This window comes from Solea solea, chromosome 15 (assembly GCF_958295425.1).
Source record: "Solea solea chromosome 15, fSolSol10.1, whole genome shotgun sequence".
NCBI classification, from domain to species: domain Eukaryota; kingdom Metazoa; phylum Chordata; class Actinopteri; order Pleuronectiformes; family Soleidae; genus Solea; species Solea solea.
The window spans coordinates 18,608,334-18,623,487 of NC_081148.1; the positions used below are offsets into that span (position 1 = coordinate 18,608,334).

A 15,154-nucleotide genomic window follows, 5' to 3' on the forward strand; every position below is an offset into this window, starting at 1 on the left:
GCGATGAACGTGCATCGTACTGTAGGGCTGATTCCCATGTTGAGCCGAAGCAGATAAAAACACTTGTGCATTGCAAAGTTATTTGTCCTGGGAGTGAATGCCAACCAACACATTCCCACTGGTGAAAAACCACTTGGGATTAAAATGAGTTTTTTGACTCGTGGGAATAGAGTATTACTCAGGAGCTGTTTCAAAATGGAAATGAAATACACTTAAACTTCTTTTAGACATGAGCTGAAGTTTGTATATTCTCCAGAGACATACGAATACAATGTCCACACAAGTTACTCTGGACGTTTTGCTGAGATTCACCTGCCAGCCTAATGTATGGATAAGCACACGTGAGTACGTAGCAGGAGAACCTCTGGATAAACCAGCTTTTGTGAATACATCTCACCCAGATTATCTCCTGCCGCCTCCATCATATGTGAATGGATCCAATTCTACAGACATTTACCAGAGTTTCCCAAAGTTTTTGTTTGAGGATCCAATCCACAGTTTGTGACGAGCAAACTATTTTAATTTAATTTATGTAACACCTAATACTGTTTTTTTTTTTAAAAAAAGGTAGACCAGCCATTTCCAAAAGATGCATACTTGACAAATGAACGTTAGGCAAATTGGACAAACTAAATTGGATAAAGCAGTGGATGATGGATGGATGCATGAAAACAGGCTGCAGCAAATCCTGCAAATTTATTTGGTGAACTCGCCCACGACCCAGTGCATGACACCTGCCACAGTCTCAGTGAATTACTGAAAAAAAAAGCACATGTGATGATTGCTAGGAGAAAATAGCCTTCTAATCTTTAATATTATGTATTAAATGGAATACTCTGCGCTGCACGACCACCACACCACGTCACCATTTTTGACAGATTGCATTTTCCTTTTCAAAATGAAGGCGAAAATGGAAATTTCTCTCCCCCACTGTGACATGAGAGAAGCTCGTGTGGACACACCGCATACAATACACTCATCTTTACCATCAACACTGAGATTACTCCAATACAAAACCATGAAATATTCACACCACATTAGATTAAAGATAAATCCATATTTCCCAGTGATGGGAGAATTGTCCCGTTGAATTATTCTTCCAGCAAACCCATGCAAGCCTTTACATTTAGATTTCCCACGCGTGATTGCTGGGGAGGATAATAATAAAAAAAAAATACATATGGTTATACCTGTGTATTTTAGTCTCATTGGCTGTGGGGCCACATCTCACAAGGAAATGACTTTGACACTGTTGGCCTTTGCTTGATAAATGAGGTCCCTGGGTAGACATCCAGCATTACGCCGCACATTCATTATGAGCAAACCACATGGCAACAGAACGTGTGATATCACCACACATTAGTTGGGCATGATTTGAAACAGTGTGAGCCACAAACTTCCCCACAGCATTGACAAAAAAAAAAAAAAACTTTATTACAACATGCAAACAAAAATTCCAACATGCCACCGTTCATATTGACATCGCATTCTCCGACAGGCCATAAATTACAGGCTTAATTGGCTTTTGTCATTAGTCACTGCAGAATTGCAGAGACCTTGGGAGTAAAGAGGAATGAGTTCAGAGATGCAGTGTCTAGCAGTCAGCCAGCATATCCCTTAATTGGAAGAAGGTGGAGCTCAGGGGACAGAGGAGATTGGTGGAGGGTTTCACAATGGATGTAATGATTTCCTGTGGGCAAACGGAGGAGCCAGGAGCTGACCTGATCAGGTAGAGGTCGAAAGAGGCGGTAGGAGGGATTAGAGGATGAAGAAGGCAGTTGTCTGGAGACTCATTTGTGAAGCGGCTCGGATCCAGGAGTGAGGGATACCGCAGAGTCTTGGATCTGAATCAATGTTTGACTTCTCTTCCTGTCAGTGTGTGTTTGTACCTCTTCTTCCTATGAACCGTTAGCCTTTGGATCTTCTGATGGAAAACAAAACAACCCCCCCTGGCTCTCCAGGAGTCTTTTTGTGTTTTTGATGTTTTTGATTTGTGATTTTTTTTTTCTTTCCTCATTTGAACATTAAACCTGGTTTGGTGCTGACTGAAACAGGGGTTTGTCAGTGTTGAATAAATAAAGACAAATTACATAGTGACCATTTTATTTGGAGTTCTATTTTGTATCATTTGATTAATTTATTCACCACTTCCTGTTTTACTCTGAACTGATTTAGTTTTCCTGTTCAGATAATTTCCCTCTTGTTCTGGTTTGTGTTGTTGACTACTTGTGCCTTCCTACTTCACTTCCCTTGCAGATCATAGATAGTTAGTCTTGTCAGCATTGAAAGCTGTCCAGCCACTGTATTTTCTGGTGCTAGTATCTGTTTTTGACCTTGCCGTTACACACACTGTATTTTGTATTATTTTACATGTATTGTAGTGCTGATCTGTTAGCGACTGTTAAAACTCTATCAGTGCCATTGTTCTGTGTTTGGTTCTTACCACTGTGAAATGTAAAGTAAATACACAATCCTGCAAAGACTCTTTATGGACTTTATGTTAGTGTTTTGACTTTTATTTACGCTCCAAATATTTCTGGACTTAGTTTTACTGTTGTTTTGTGCTTCCTTTGTATTTCTGGAGTAAGTATTTAATTTCTATTGCTCTTATTTTGAAGGTATTTCCATATGTATTTTGTCCAGTGGACTTCCTGTTTTACTTTGCAGTGCGTGTCTTCCTTAGTTTTACTTCCTGCCCCAGGGTTTCTCCTTGATTAGCATCACCTGTTGCTAAGTGTTCCCTCTTACTTGTGTCTCAGTATTTCACTTTTCTGTTTAAAGTCTTAGGTTTTCCCCTTTGTTTCCCGCCACTTCATCTTTACAGTTCAATGGTGAGTCTACAAGCTTTATCCATTGTGGGTTTTTTTCTTCTTGTGTGTGAATATATTTGTGTTATTTTTGCTTTGTGTCACATGGACGCCTTAGCCTAATGCTTGCTTGTGTTTTTATCCAAGTATACCAAGACTGCACTGAAAGTGGAGGAAAGTAGAAGTAGACTAAGATAGTGGTAGTTGTTTATTTAGTAAATAAGCAGAACTTTGTGTTTACATTGTTATGCTGTGCACGTAGTATGTCATGCTATCTTTGGTTGCATGTTATGCTATAGTGATGCTAAAGGTTAGGAAAAAGCAAGCAAAGTTGAAATTTCCCAAAGTTTATACTGATTCCTCTTCCATAAACAGTATATGCTCGGCACATCCTGCTCTGCCGCCATAAAAGAGGTGAAGGAAATGTGCGAGGGCGTGAGAAAACTGACTGTTTTCTCTCCTTAATGTCTGTCACTCTTTAAGCTTGAAGATTAGATAAGAGTGTACTACATGGCTTTTAATCTCCGACTTCACTCACCATCTCCAATGCTATCTCTTCACCATCTGTCTTAAATTTCTTAGTAGTGCATCATATCAAAAGTGCTGCTTTTAAAAAATGGGAGCATATTGAGAAACGCCGGGCTCAACAACAGTGCAGCATTTGTAGATTTATAGCTGTGGCTCCTGTTTTATATCAACGAGGGTTTTAAGAGCGAGGATAGTTGGTGTCTGAGGTGTAAATTAAATTGCAGAGCAGGGAAAAGTGGCAGACACTGATGCTGCAGGCTTGATAAATGGATAATGGTACCTCTGTTGCAAAGAGCCCTTGGCACATGGCAAACAAACCTGCATGCACACATGGAGGGCCAACAGGTAGACAGGTGCATGAACATGCACATGCTGGAGCAGAAAGTACAGAATTTCTGCTCCATGCTTAGATGCCGCAGACAGGAGCAACGTGGCAGACCTGGAAAATTAGTTCCACTTAACTGAACCATTTAAAGCTCTCATTAAAGGTGTTTTTTGCTGAATGAATTCTTAGATTCTACTCGCGTTACATGACATTGTACAACAATTAAATGTAATTTCACATGTGACAAATCATCTTCACTGTAAGGTTAATCTATTAATATAACTGTATTCTTCAACCTATCGATTAAAGCTAAATTCAATATAAATGACCTGAGCTGAAGATGCTTAATACCATTTTTTTAATTTGTGCAACAGGACATAAAATGGGGGCTGGTTTAAGATGCAGTCATAAAACAAGTTTTCCCATTGTAATATGCCGAGTCAATTCTCTGCAATCACTATGTTTACATGCACAGATTAATCAAGCTAACGCCAAAGTCTGACTAAGACAGGCAATCGGACAACTTGCAGAGTCCGAGTATACATGCACCTGCATAGGTGGCGCTGTATCTCTCTATAAGCTAGTGTGTATTGAATCAGTTTCCTGTTGACCTTTACTTCACAGAAGAAAAACAACGAACGGTGAGATGCTGTGGTTCTAAAGCATAAATCTTGTAACTTCGTCAGTCAAAGTCTTGCCGATACCATCTTGTCACTGTCTTTACAGACAATGGGACTGCAGTTCATATGTCGTCTCCTCCTTCTTTCAGGTCAGAGGGAGGATATTTTGGTCGCCAAGTCTCATTCCAGTCTGACTAATCTACATGCAGGAGTAATCGGACTATGAATCACATTATCCAGGTATGTTAGTCTGACTAAGACTAGCTAGATATTAGTCAGACTAACTTGTTTACATCACATTAAGAAAACTGAATTATTGTCTTCGTGTGACTAAAGCTGGACTTTTAACATGTAACATGTAAACGCACTGATTGAATTTGAATGTGGAACAACCTCACCTTTCAAGATTGTATTCAGTAGCAGGATTTTTTCACAGCATAGGGGAGGACTTTGTGCGGCAGGTAAGAGTATTGTAGGTGGATCCCAGGGGATCCCCCCCAGAAATTTTTTTAATTTATAACCTTCTGAAACACTATTTCCTGCATTTTGAGGTAAAATGTACAATGCAATTAATAACTTATTTACTGTTTGTGTTTTTTCATATACAAGGCAGTGGGTTCATATGACCCATATGACTTTATATAATGTGTCAGTCCCAGAACTGGTCTGATAGGTCTATTTGAAATATGTGGGAAGACCACTTTTCAGGATATTTTTACACACTATCAAATAACTTAAAAAAACACAGTGATTAAAAAGCATTGATTACTGTTGATTTATTTGCCAGTATTTCCCCCTGCAGGGAAACGACCAAACACATTATGTTCTTCTCAGCTCTATGATTTGAAATTATATTTGGACTCTAGAGATACGGACACACAATTTGAAGTTCAACAGCAAGTTCAGTAGGAAAAAAAAAGTCAAAATGGAACAATATAAATTGTGCTGACTCTAACAGGGCTGGTGGAATTTTCAGGCTCCAGCTCTTAACAAGCTCTTACCCAATAAACTCCATGAGATAGTGTGGCTGAGCTTTGCCAACAAACTGCAGAGGAGGAGTGTGACACAAAAAAGCATGTGGAAATGAGAGTCGGTGTTGGATACATTTGAGATTATGTTTTTTTTTTTTTACCTCCTCTGTTTGATAACCATCATTTTCTAAATCTCCACTGAGCAGCATGTGTGACTCAGTCAACATCTCAGATTAATGGTAGAGCAGAAAGACAACGTGCAACAATGAGTGGCTTTTAAATAAGACCCACGTTATTGCCTGATATTTTAATCTTTCATCTAACGGACACATTCATCATAACTGGCATGAATTCTCTGCCTTGAAAGGTCTTTACTGAATTGAAATTTGTTGACTTATTGTTATTGTTTTTTTTGTTTTTTTTAATACAATCACGATCTAGAGAGCCTCCCTTCATGCTCGCGCCATACTTGATTCAGTTGCACAGTGATAAAATCTTTTCAATAATCTAACAAATATGGTCGTATTAAATAATGTCACCTCAGGTGATTGATGATGTTTATATCCAAGAGCGATGAGAACAACAGATGATGTGATTAAGCAGATATTGTCACGCGTGAATGTGTGTATATATATATATACATTATATATATATATGTGTAGTTGTGTGTTTATACATGCACAAACAGTTGCATTGACAAGAAAATGGATAGATGCAGATATTGCACACACAAGATTAGAAACTTTTTTCCCCACTTATTTGACACTTGATAAGAGGGTAAATGTAACGCTCAAACTCAATCTTTTGGAAGAAGCCATATGCTGCGTTGTCTAATGTTTATATAAATGTCTGTAGTCATTTATTTATTCCTGTTAATTGGAAAGACAACACATTACACTTTAACACCTAATGTAAACCCTTATCTGAATAATTAACACACCATTAATAGGTATGCATAGGACAATTTTAAAAGTCACGATTAACCTGGCCAAATAATTACGATTAATGATAACTTGCCACGACTGAGAGACATCACAGATAGGATCAATATTATTTGTGTGAAAAATAATAAATACAATCACAGAATAATAAATCATGGGGAAAGACACAGCCCCTCTATTGTGGCATGTTGAAAAATAAATCACAAGGACTGTATGGTGGTGAGTTAGACAGGATTTTCGAGACATTTGCATGAAATATTAAGGTTTTTAAAAGTGCTTTTAATCCTGATAAGTGATAATATCATATATTGTCCCATCCCTATCGATATATAAAGTTTACATATCAACATATCGCTCGAACGTCAGTGTTGAAATGGCTGTTGTGCGGGGAAATGACTTGTGTGGTGTCAGAAACACTTTTATGATCACATTTATGTGATCAGTGTAAACTCACTGAATGACTGGAATTTATGAGAATTAATGAATATAAGAGTTTTGAATTTGAACCTTCTCTTTTAACTATATTAAAATAGCAACTACTTGAATATTCCCTGCTGTCACAAAATGATAGTCAGTCCGCCTGTTACAGCGCAGTCTACTGATATGACTGAGAGCGTCTCAGAAGCATGTCATGATTCAGCGGTCGTCTACATGTGCTGTGGAGATAATGTGGCGGCTTTGAGGGGATTTTACACGAGTAGGTGTTTGCTGCTTTCCTCACGCCGTGGCTCTTTTAACTGCTGTGCAGTGGGGAAGCTATGAGCTGCCAGTGTGGACATTGGCAGAGCACGGTAAACACGGGCTGCAGTTTAATACGCTGGCACTCGCTGTTGAATCTGGGACTAAAGGATTTTGATAACCCACTAAGCTAAGATTTGGGCACATGACAAGTTATCAGCCAGACTTGTATGATTAATTGAAGAGGGTTTTTCCAGAACACTCGCAGTCCAAGTTTGGTCCCCCGTTATCTCCAGAAAACTGGATCTAATTCAATTTCTACTTAGAATTTCATAAAAGGACAGTTCTTGTAGAAGTTAGGCAATTTAAAACAGAAAAAATAAAAATCAATATTTGTTTCTTATGCTTTATTAATCTCGAGAATTAGGAGCAGTGGGCAGCCACTGAGCAGCACACAGGCGCCTGGGGAGCAATGGGGGGTGGGTACCTGGTGGGTGCACCTATGTAATAGCAATACATGTACAGATGTACTTGCATCCTGAGTTGATTAAAAGGTCTTAACATCTACACTATGAAGGAAATAAAGTAGGAAATAGGCACAAATTTAAAGTAACAATTGGGCCACATGGTTGTGGATCACTGTTTCCTGCAGCAAGATGGTTGCCGGTTTGCATCTAGTTTCTTCCCACAGTCGAACAACATGCAGAGGGTTAATTGGACACTCTTAATTGACCGTGGGTGTGAAAGGGTTTTTATATGTTTGCCCTGAGATGGACTGGTCATCTGTCCAGAGTGAACCCCACCATTTCACCCTCTTTTGCTGGGTTTGGCTCCTGTTACGTCCATGTGGAGGGTAAAGCAGTAGACGATTAATGAATGAATGAATGAAGGCAACAGTCACTGCATGCTTCATAGTTTACATGTCATATATTTAGATTTCTTGGAAGTTGTGTAATCCTTTCAAATGTTGCTGTTAAACACACTCCTCGTACACAAGCACCAACAGTACCTTTAAAGTCTTATTCTTATATGTAGAGAGGGTTACTGCCTCTCACCAGTCTAGGAGCAGTGGGACTGGATTGTGATAGCTGCAGCAAAGTGATCTATTTCAGTATAACAGTTGCATCTTCTTTTCAAGATCTGTGGCCTTGAGTGTGAGGAGAAGGATTTTGAACTTTGTTCAGGATTTAACAAATGGGTCAAAATGCTGGCAGAGGTTGATTCCCCAAGTCCCCCTCTTCTGTCTGAAGCTTATTATTATCTGTCTCTCAAGGCTGTGAGGAGTTGTGCGTGCGTGTGTGTGTGTGTGTGTTCACAGCACACACAGTTCACCAAATGTAGCTGCACAGAAACCTCTCCATGCTTTAATGGAGATGATTCGGTGAACTAGGAGAACTTTCCCTCAATTATCCCTGAGGATACGAAGATAAGTGTGTGTGTGTTACTGTGACCATGCGCATGCTTATGAGTGACTCTCTGCATCTCACTCAGAGATCATTAGAGAATTGCTCAGTTAAAACGTATCCCTGTGGAGAGAGGTAGAAGCAGAACATGGAGGTATGCGAGAGGTAAAATGAGCATCTGTTAAGAAAGGCGACAAGTTTGTCTGACTTAGCTGCGTGTTCTGGGGAAGCCTGTCAACTCGCTGTAGATTTCTGGCCTGTTTGGGTGAAAATGTGCTGCAGCTCCCATCTATCATTGACTCTGCAGCTTTATAAACAGCATATAATGAGTTTAAAAAAAAAGGCATTCTATATTATCTCTATATCTGCAGCCCCTGCCCCCACAGCTGAAGCGTAATCCTGTCTCTGAGTGGAGCGGTACATGTGTGTATATCTGCCTGTCACACGGCGGTGATAAGAAGCTAACAGAGGGAAAAGCCTGAGGAGATGCTACATTAATACTGCGGCTGATTAGCAGTGCAGTGTGAAGGAGGGCTTTTCTGTTGTGTTTGCATGTGAGGTGGAGGCAGATGCTGATAAGAAACACTTACTTTCTACTGCATGGTAAGCAAAATAATAATTCAATCTTATTAAAAGTGTGTTCAACACTTACGAGTACAAACTACACTCGACTGACGTTTGTGGAAATGTAACACGAGTCATTTGCAGACACCAGAATTTCACATTTATGATCCATATAACCACAATATGGACAAAAGTATTCGCACACCTGACCATTACACCAACAGGGACTGTAATGATGTATTCATGTACAGTACGTTAATATGGATTTGGCCCCCCCTTAGCAGCTGTAACAGCTTCCACTCTTTTTTTGGAGACTTTCCTCAAGATTTTGAAGTGTTTCTGTGGGAATTCTGTGGAGCGTTTGAGGTCAGGCACTGATGTTGGCTCACAATCTCTGTTCCAGTTCATTCCAAAGGTGCTCGATGGGGTTGAGGTCAGGTCAGTCAAGTTGTTCCACACCAAACTCGTCAAACCATGTCTTTACAGTCCTTGCTTTGTGCACTGAGGCACAGTAATGTTGGAATAGAAAAGGGCATTCCTCAAACTGTTGCCTTCGTTGGAGATAAGTTGCCGAGCCCAAAGCCTGATTAAAACACCTGAATTCAATACTTTACAAGTGGTGTGGCCAAATGCTTTTGTCCATATATTGTGTAGGAGCTAATTCCAATTCCTGTGTTTGATTATTTCAGTTATGGCAAATTGCCCATTTTACACAGCATTTCTGAGATGTGTACTCATTTATAGTTTGAGAATATGTGTGTCATGATGGTTGGTGTCCTGTATATAGGGCAGGTTCTACAGCCTAGTGGTGTTGCAGACTATGGAGAGCATACAGTCTTTAGACCTTGTTTGGTTAGCAGTTTTTTTTTTTGTATCCCCTTTTTGTTTATAGAAACATTTTCAGTATTTTTTTTTCTATCGCACCATTTTCTAAAACCACAAGGAGCCAATATTTGTTGTTTATTATGGAAGAGCATCTGGACATTATTTTATTTTCTTCAAGCAAACAAAACACAAAGGTTTTTTTTTTTTTATCTCATCATCCCAAGAGTGACTCACACAACTGGACTAAAACAATAGGATCCTATGGTCACTACATAGTGTATGACAAACTCGGCAGGAGATTGCATTGTATTAAAATAGATACAGTCTTCTAGTGAAGCCATGGAAGGAGAATGAAAAGTAGCAAGAAAGTACCACTTTCTGGGCAGCACCACCTTTGTTGTTTTTATGTCTGTCAGAGTCTGTGGTCATTGACATTTGGGTTGGAATGACTAAAAATTGGTCTTGTATATCAAGAAGATGTCGGTGAGTGTGTATGTAATGCTCAAGCATGTCCAGAAACATTAATTAGCGTTCCACTCCAGAAAGCCAGCGTCATACTATTGTTCAAGCGTAAGGTTAGGTCACACTAAATACTTGACACTTTAACCTGTGTTTTATTCTAAAACCGCATACATGTGTTCCAAATAAGCAATTGAGAAATAATTATACTGTACGATCATTGTAGCAGTACTAATAAAACAAATGTAACGTTGGCCTAAGACTTTTGCACTTAACTTATTTCTCACTTGATTTATAATGCCAATAAACATTTTCTGAGGAGTTAATGTCTCAGTCACTAGTTTTAGGTCTTTTTCAATAGCAGGATTAAAGTTAATGAAGCTATTTTTCTTCACAAATGTGGGGAAGGGCCAGTGATTTAACAGGGAGGGACCATAATACACACACATGCATAAACGTGTAGGTGTACAGGTATACTGTAGATGGACAGAATACCAAAAGGGTTTTATTTCTAACATGAAGCTGATTCATATTTAATGCAACCTTGAGTAACAGTCATTTTAAGTTGTAGATTAGAAGTATTATGTTGTTCAACCTCGACTATCTCTGGCTTAATTAGTCGATGATTGACAGTTGCCTATTTCTTTGTGTGCCTGTAAGCACAAGTGCCCAAAATGTGCTTTTGTTTTAATGTTTGAATGTGGGATTATGTAAAACATGCATTAACCTTCTCGTGTGGGTGGTAAATGACTCTCTAAAAGCTGAAAATAAGTAGTGTGATGGATTTGTGCGTCCTGCATGTCTTGTTCTTGGAACACCATGCATCTCCACTCGTGCTGGCTGCCTCTTCTGCATATTTCTCTCTGAACCTCCGTGATGTCTCGTTTGCCTTGCATTTATGCTCACCCTCACTGGCCTCCGAGGAGCTGTTTTTAAACCACCGTGTTGGAGATAAAGTAATGATCATTACTGCTTCCGTGATATTGTAGCACGACGTGTCCCTATATACTGTATCCCCGTGCATTCCAATGTGCAGCGATGCACAAGGGTAAATGTGTAACCGCAAATGAATGCCTTGCATTTCCCCCTCTAATCATGCCACTTTCTTTATCTCACACAAGCTCCCTATGGTTCAGTTAAGACTTATTAAGGTTTATTTTTCATCTTTACTTGACTCCAGTGACTTGGGTCAGAACCAATACAGCAGGGAACCTATCTCAGTATAATGAGGAACCAGGGCTTGGCTTATCACCACATCTGTTCCACATGACATTGGCTGCACTGTGCTTCCGACTCCTTTTATTATGCTCGAGGGACAAAGGGTCTTAAATGCAAATTAAGAACATATTTAACCAGATGGGCACAGTATTAGGAATGAATGGTACAGTGTCTCTTCATGTTTGGACATCGTTGGGTATTTGTGCACCCTGCATGGTTAAGAAATGACATTAGTGTCATCGTTTCACCTTGAAATCTTGTTTGCTGTCCAGGTGCCTCTGCAGAAGGAGCCATCAGAGCAGCCATTAATTAGTGTCACTCGGAGTTAGCGTAGGAGGTTCTCAGGCAGTCCTTGGCCTCTCTCCCAAAACAAGATCATAGACGCACACTAATCATGACTGTGCAAGCCTAATAGACATGTGTTTAATTTACCTCACAGTCAGACATTTTCTTTCACTTAAACACATTCATTTGTAAATGTTTCTCCCTTTCTGGAAACACTAACTTTCAGGCAGAATTCAAATCTCTTTGGACACTAACATGGGCCACCCTGTCCCTTTTTGCCTATGCAGTACATTAGCATATCTTTGATCCTTGTAGTTTCAAAGTTGAATCGTACCACCTGGCCTCAGTCAATTGGCGCTTTTCCATTATACCGTTCTAGCACTATTTGGCCCGACTCTACATGGTTTGGTATCAGGCACGTTGTTTTCCATTACTATAGTACGTCCTCAACGGGGGCAGGGTCATCATAGCGTGGCTGCACGAAACTGCTGTGACGTTATTTTATGTGTCACGCACAAACTATTGATGGGGAAAGCAGTTGTTTTTTGTGTACTGAATCATTAGAATCAGGTTATAATAAAGATTAGTTCTGCAATTTCTGTATGAGCAGGAGCACAGACTCCATCTGAACTGAAATATGGCTGAAAAGGTTGAGATTCGGGTCAGGATCGCCAGCCGAATACTGGACTCCTCTGTTAAATATTCAGAATTTACGCATGTTTCCAGGATTTTTAAGTCTTTTTAATTGATCTACAGTTAAGCATTGTATGGTTTGATTCCTGTGTCGGATGTCGTGCTCATGACTTTCCCAGTGACGACACGGTGGCTGGCAGTCTGTCGACGTCACATTTTAGTATCGGCTCAGCTCGCTTGGAGCCTCACCAGACCAGGTAGCAAAATAAGCACCAGGTACCAGTTACTATCCCGAATGGGGAAAAAAAATAAAGAGTAGAGTCGTGTTAGAACTATATAGTGGAAAAGTGCCAAATGTTTGTCCATGTAGTTGAGACAATAGAGCACTTCTCTGCTTACCCCTGATGTAAACACTCTTTTACCACTCTCTTTCTCCCTTTTTCTCCTTTGTTTATGAAGGCAGAGGAGTTATTCTTCATTTGCATATAGCTTATGCTGCAAAACCCAAAATGATAGGCTGACTGTTTTGTGCATTTTGTCAGCTGTAAAAACATGGCTGCACTAGATCGCAATCTCTGTGAAGTAAAGTAAGATGACTTTATTGTCATTGTATACATATAGCTGTTGCATAAAGTATGGTAAAGCCAAGCTATTTTTTTTTTCTTGGCTAGTATATTCAATTTCAGACAATAACCTCTCCTAGATGTTAGATACTGGACTGTAAGCTACTTTTGGAAAAGTGCAGAGAATCCCTCTCTTCAGCCTAAGATGCACTTTATATACAGCACAAGTGTCCAATTTCTTTTGTTTTTCGTATTACTACTTTGAATATCCAACTTTAAATGAGACTGAGCAGTCAGGTGTTAGCCAGGCTAGTGAACATCTAAAACTGGGATGTTTAGAAACCTCCCAAAATAATAATAATAATAATAATAATAATTTTCTTGGCCAGGTCACCCTTGTGAAAGAGATCTTGATCTCAATGGGTCTTTTATCTGGTTAAATAAAGGAGAAATTAAAAAAAATAATAATTTGGAAAGGCTATTGAAAAGGACAACATGCGTATTAAATGCAACCAAATGCCAGGCAAGTTTACGCAAAGTATACTGTACATGAATATTCCAGATAACTGCAAATCAAGATATGCCTTTCATTAGAGGACTTTGAATTATTTAACTCCAGCCTCTCTTCTAGTGATAGCTTATCTCTGTGCTGCTTTAGATTTCAAATGCTACCGCTGGGCTCACTTCACTCTAGGGCTGTGATTAAAGAAAACGGAGAAAGAAAAGTAGTAACCTTGGAAAATAATTGGGTTATTTTTCAGTGAGTGCCAGAGAAAGCAAATTGTAATAATCTACAATAACTCACAATTTCACCCCGTTATTTTCGCTCCCCTCACAGATTAATCAAAATGCAAGACGCACTGATGCACAGACACTGATACACACAAATACACACAGGGGAAAGAGGACTACATTTTTCAGTTTAAATGTTGGCAAACGGAGAACTAATAGACTCTTGAAGACCATTCTATGGACTGCAAAAAATGTATATTCCCACAATGGCAAACTATTTTTCAAATGACTGCATCCCTTTGCTTTAGGGTTGTTGTGGGGCTTGTTTTTGCCTGTTGCACCATCTTTCTTAGCTTGCCCTGAAAGTGTTGTGTTTGTACGTCAGGGTGCAGCTTGTGCCCTTCAGATGTAGCTGTGTTGGTGAAGCTGTCACCGCAGAGCTGGGCAAACTCCTACCTACTGCTATTAGAGTTCAGTGTTCCAGTGAGCAGACATGGAAAATGGACACAGAATAATGTATGAGGGCCTTCTGAGCCACAGGGTTAAAGTGCTGCAGAGTGAGAGTGTTTGGGTGGGCGTTGTAAATTCACACTGACTCGATTTGAAAGTGTGTGGTCATGCAAGTTTTGGGGGGAAACTAAAACTTCATTCATAGTTGGAACTTAATTGACGTTCTATTTTATTCTATCCCAATCGGATCAGTGCATGCTCTTGTTTTATCGCACACAGACCTTTCATGTTAAACAGTAACTTCAATTCAAAACATTGCATGAGTGCGGTTGCCAGATTTTCCAAATACAGAAATAAGAGGTGGTGCTGTACAGTGTAGATGGTGCTCCTGCTGGGCTCTGGACTTGTCGACTATGCGTGGCAGGGATGTCCCTGAGTCGGACCTAGCCCGGACCACATACCAAATGAATTGCAGGATCATCAGCCGGGGACCACCGCCCTTTGATGTCTCACCCCTTATCCTGGAACATCTCCTGGTTTGCGGGGCAGTGAACCGTCTCCATACCACCCCCTGCAGCTAACCTTCTCTAGGTGTTATTAACTCCCTAAGACTGGTTGCATCTTCTCACAAGAATCAGAAACTTGCCTCGTCCGCTTCCTCTGATATCTCCTTGATAGCCTTGTGGCGGTTGGCTCCCTGTAGCCCCAGGTCTTTGAAGAGACGTGATGTTGAGCCCGCAACAACGTCTCTAGCTCCCACCTCCACGGGATAGAGCTTGACAGACACATCTGCCTTCCCTGCCCTCTGCCACTAGGTCTGCATACTTTGCCCTCTTCCTTTCATGGGCAGCCGCCAACCCCTCTTAACATCGAGCTGTCGGCTCTATAAACAACACCATGGCTGGCCGTTGCACTTATTATGGCGTATTTCCACCGGCTCAGCACGGCACAGCACGATTTGGTTGCTTCTCGACTACAAAAAAAGTACCTACTTAACGTGGGCGGAGTCATCACTGAACGGCTGAGTGAAACAGCGGTGACTTTGTTTTATACGCGACACACACACGAGTGACTAGTGACTTTACACCAGACTCCTGTAGTTGTTGGAGATTAACCCATGTTTTTAGGATTGTTAAGTAGTTTTAACTGATC

General features: G+C 40.2%; 1 protein-coding gene across 2 annotated transcripts in view; it reads left to right on the forward strand.

The window, feature by feature from the left end:
- Positions 1-4,442: 4,442 nt before the first annotated feature.
- Positions 4,443-15,154, forward strand: part of LOC131473877 (Kv channel-interacting protein 2-like) — a 155,557-nt gene continuing 144,845 nt past the window's right edge. The window contains exon 1 of one of the 2 annotated variants that reach the window (XM_058651469.1): positions 4,443-4,520. The gene's annotated coding sequence lies outside the window, so the exon portion shown is untranslated. The remainder of the gene's footprint in view (positions 4,521-15,154) is intronic. The other variant, XM_058651468.1, reaches the window with a different exon arrangement.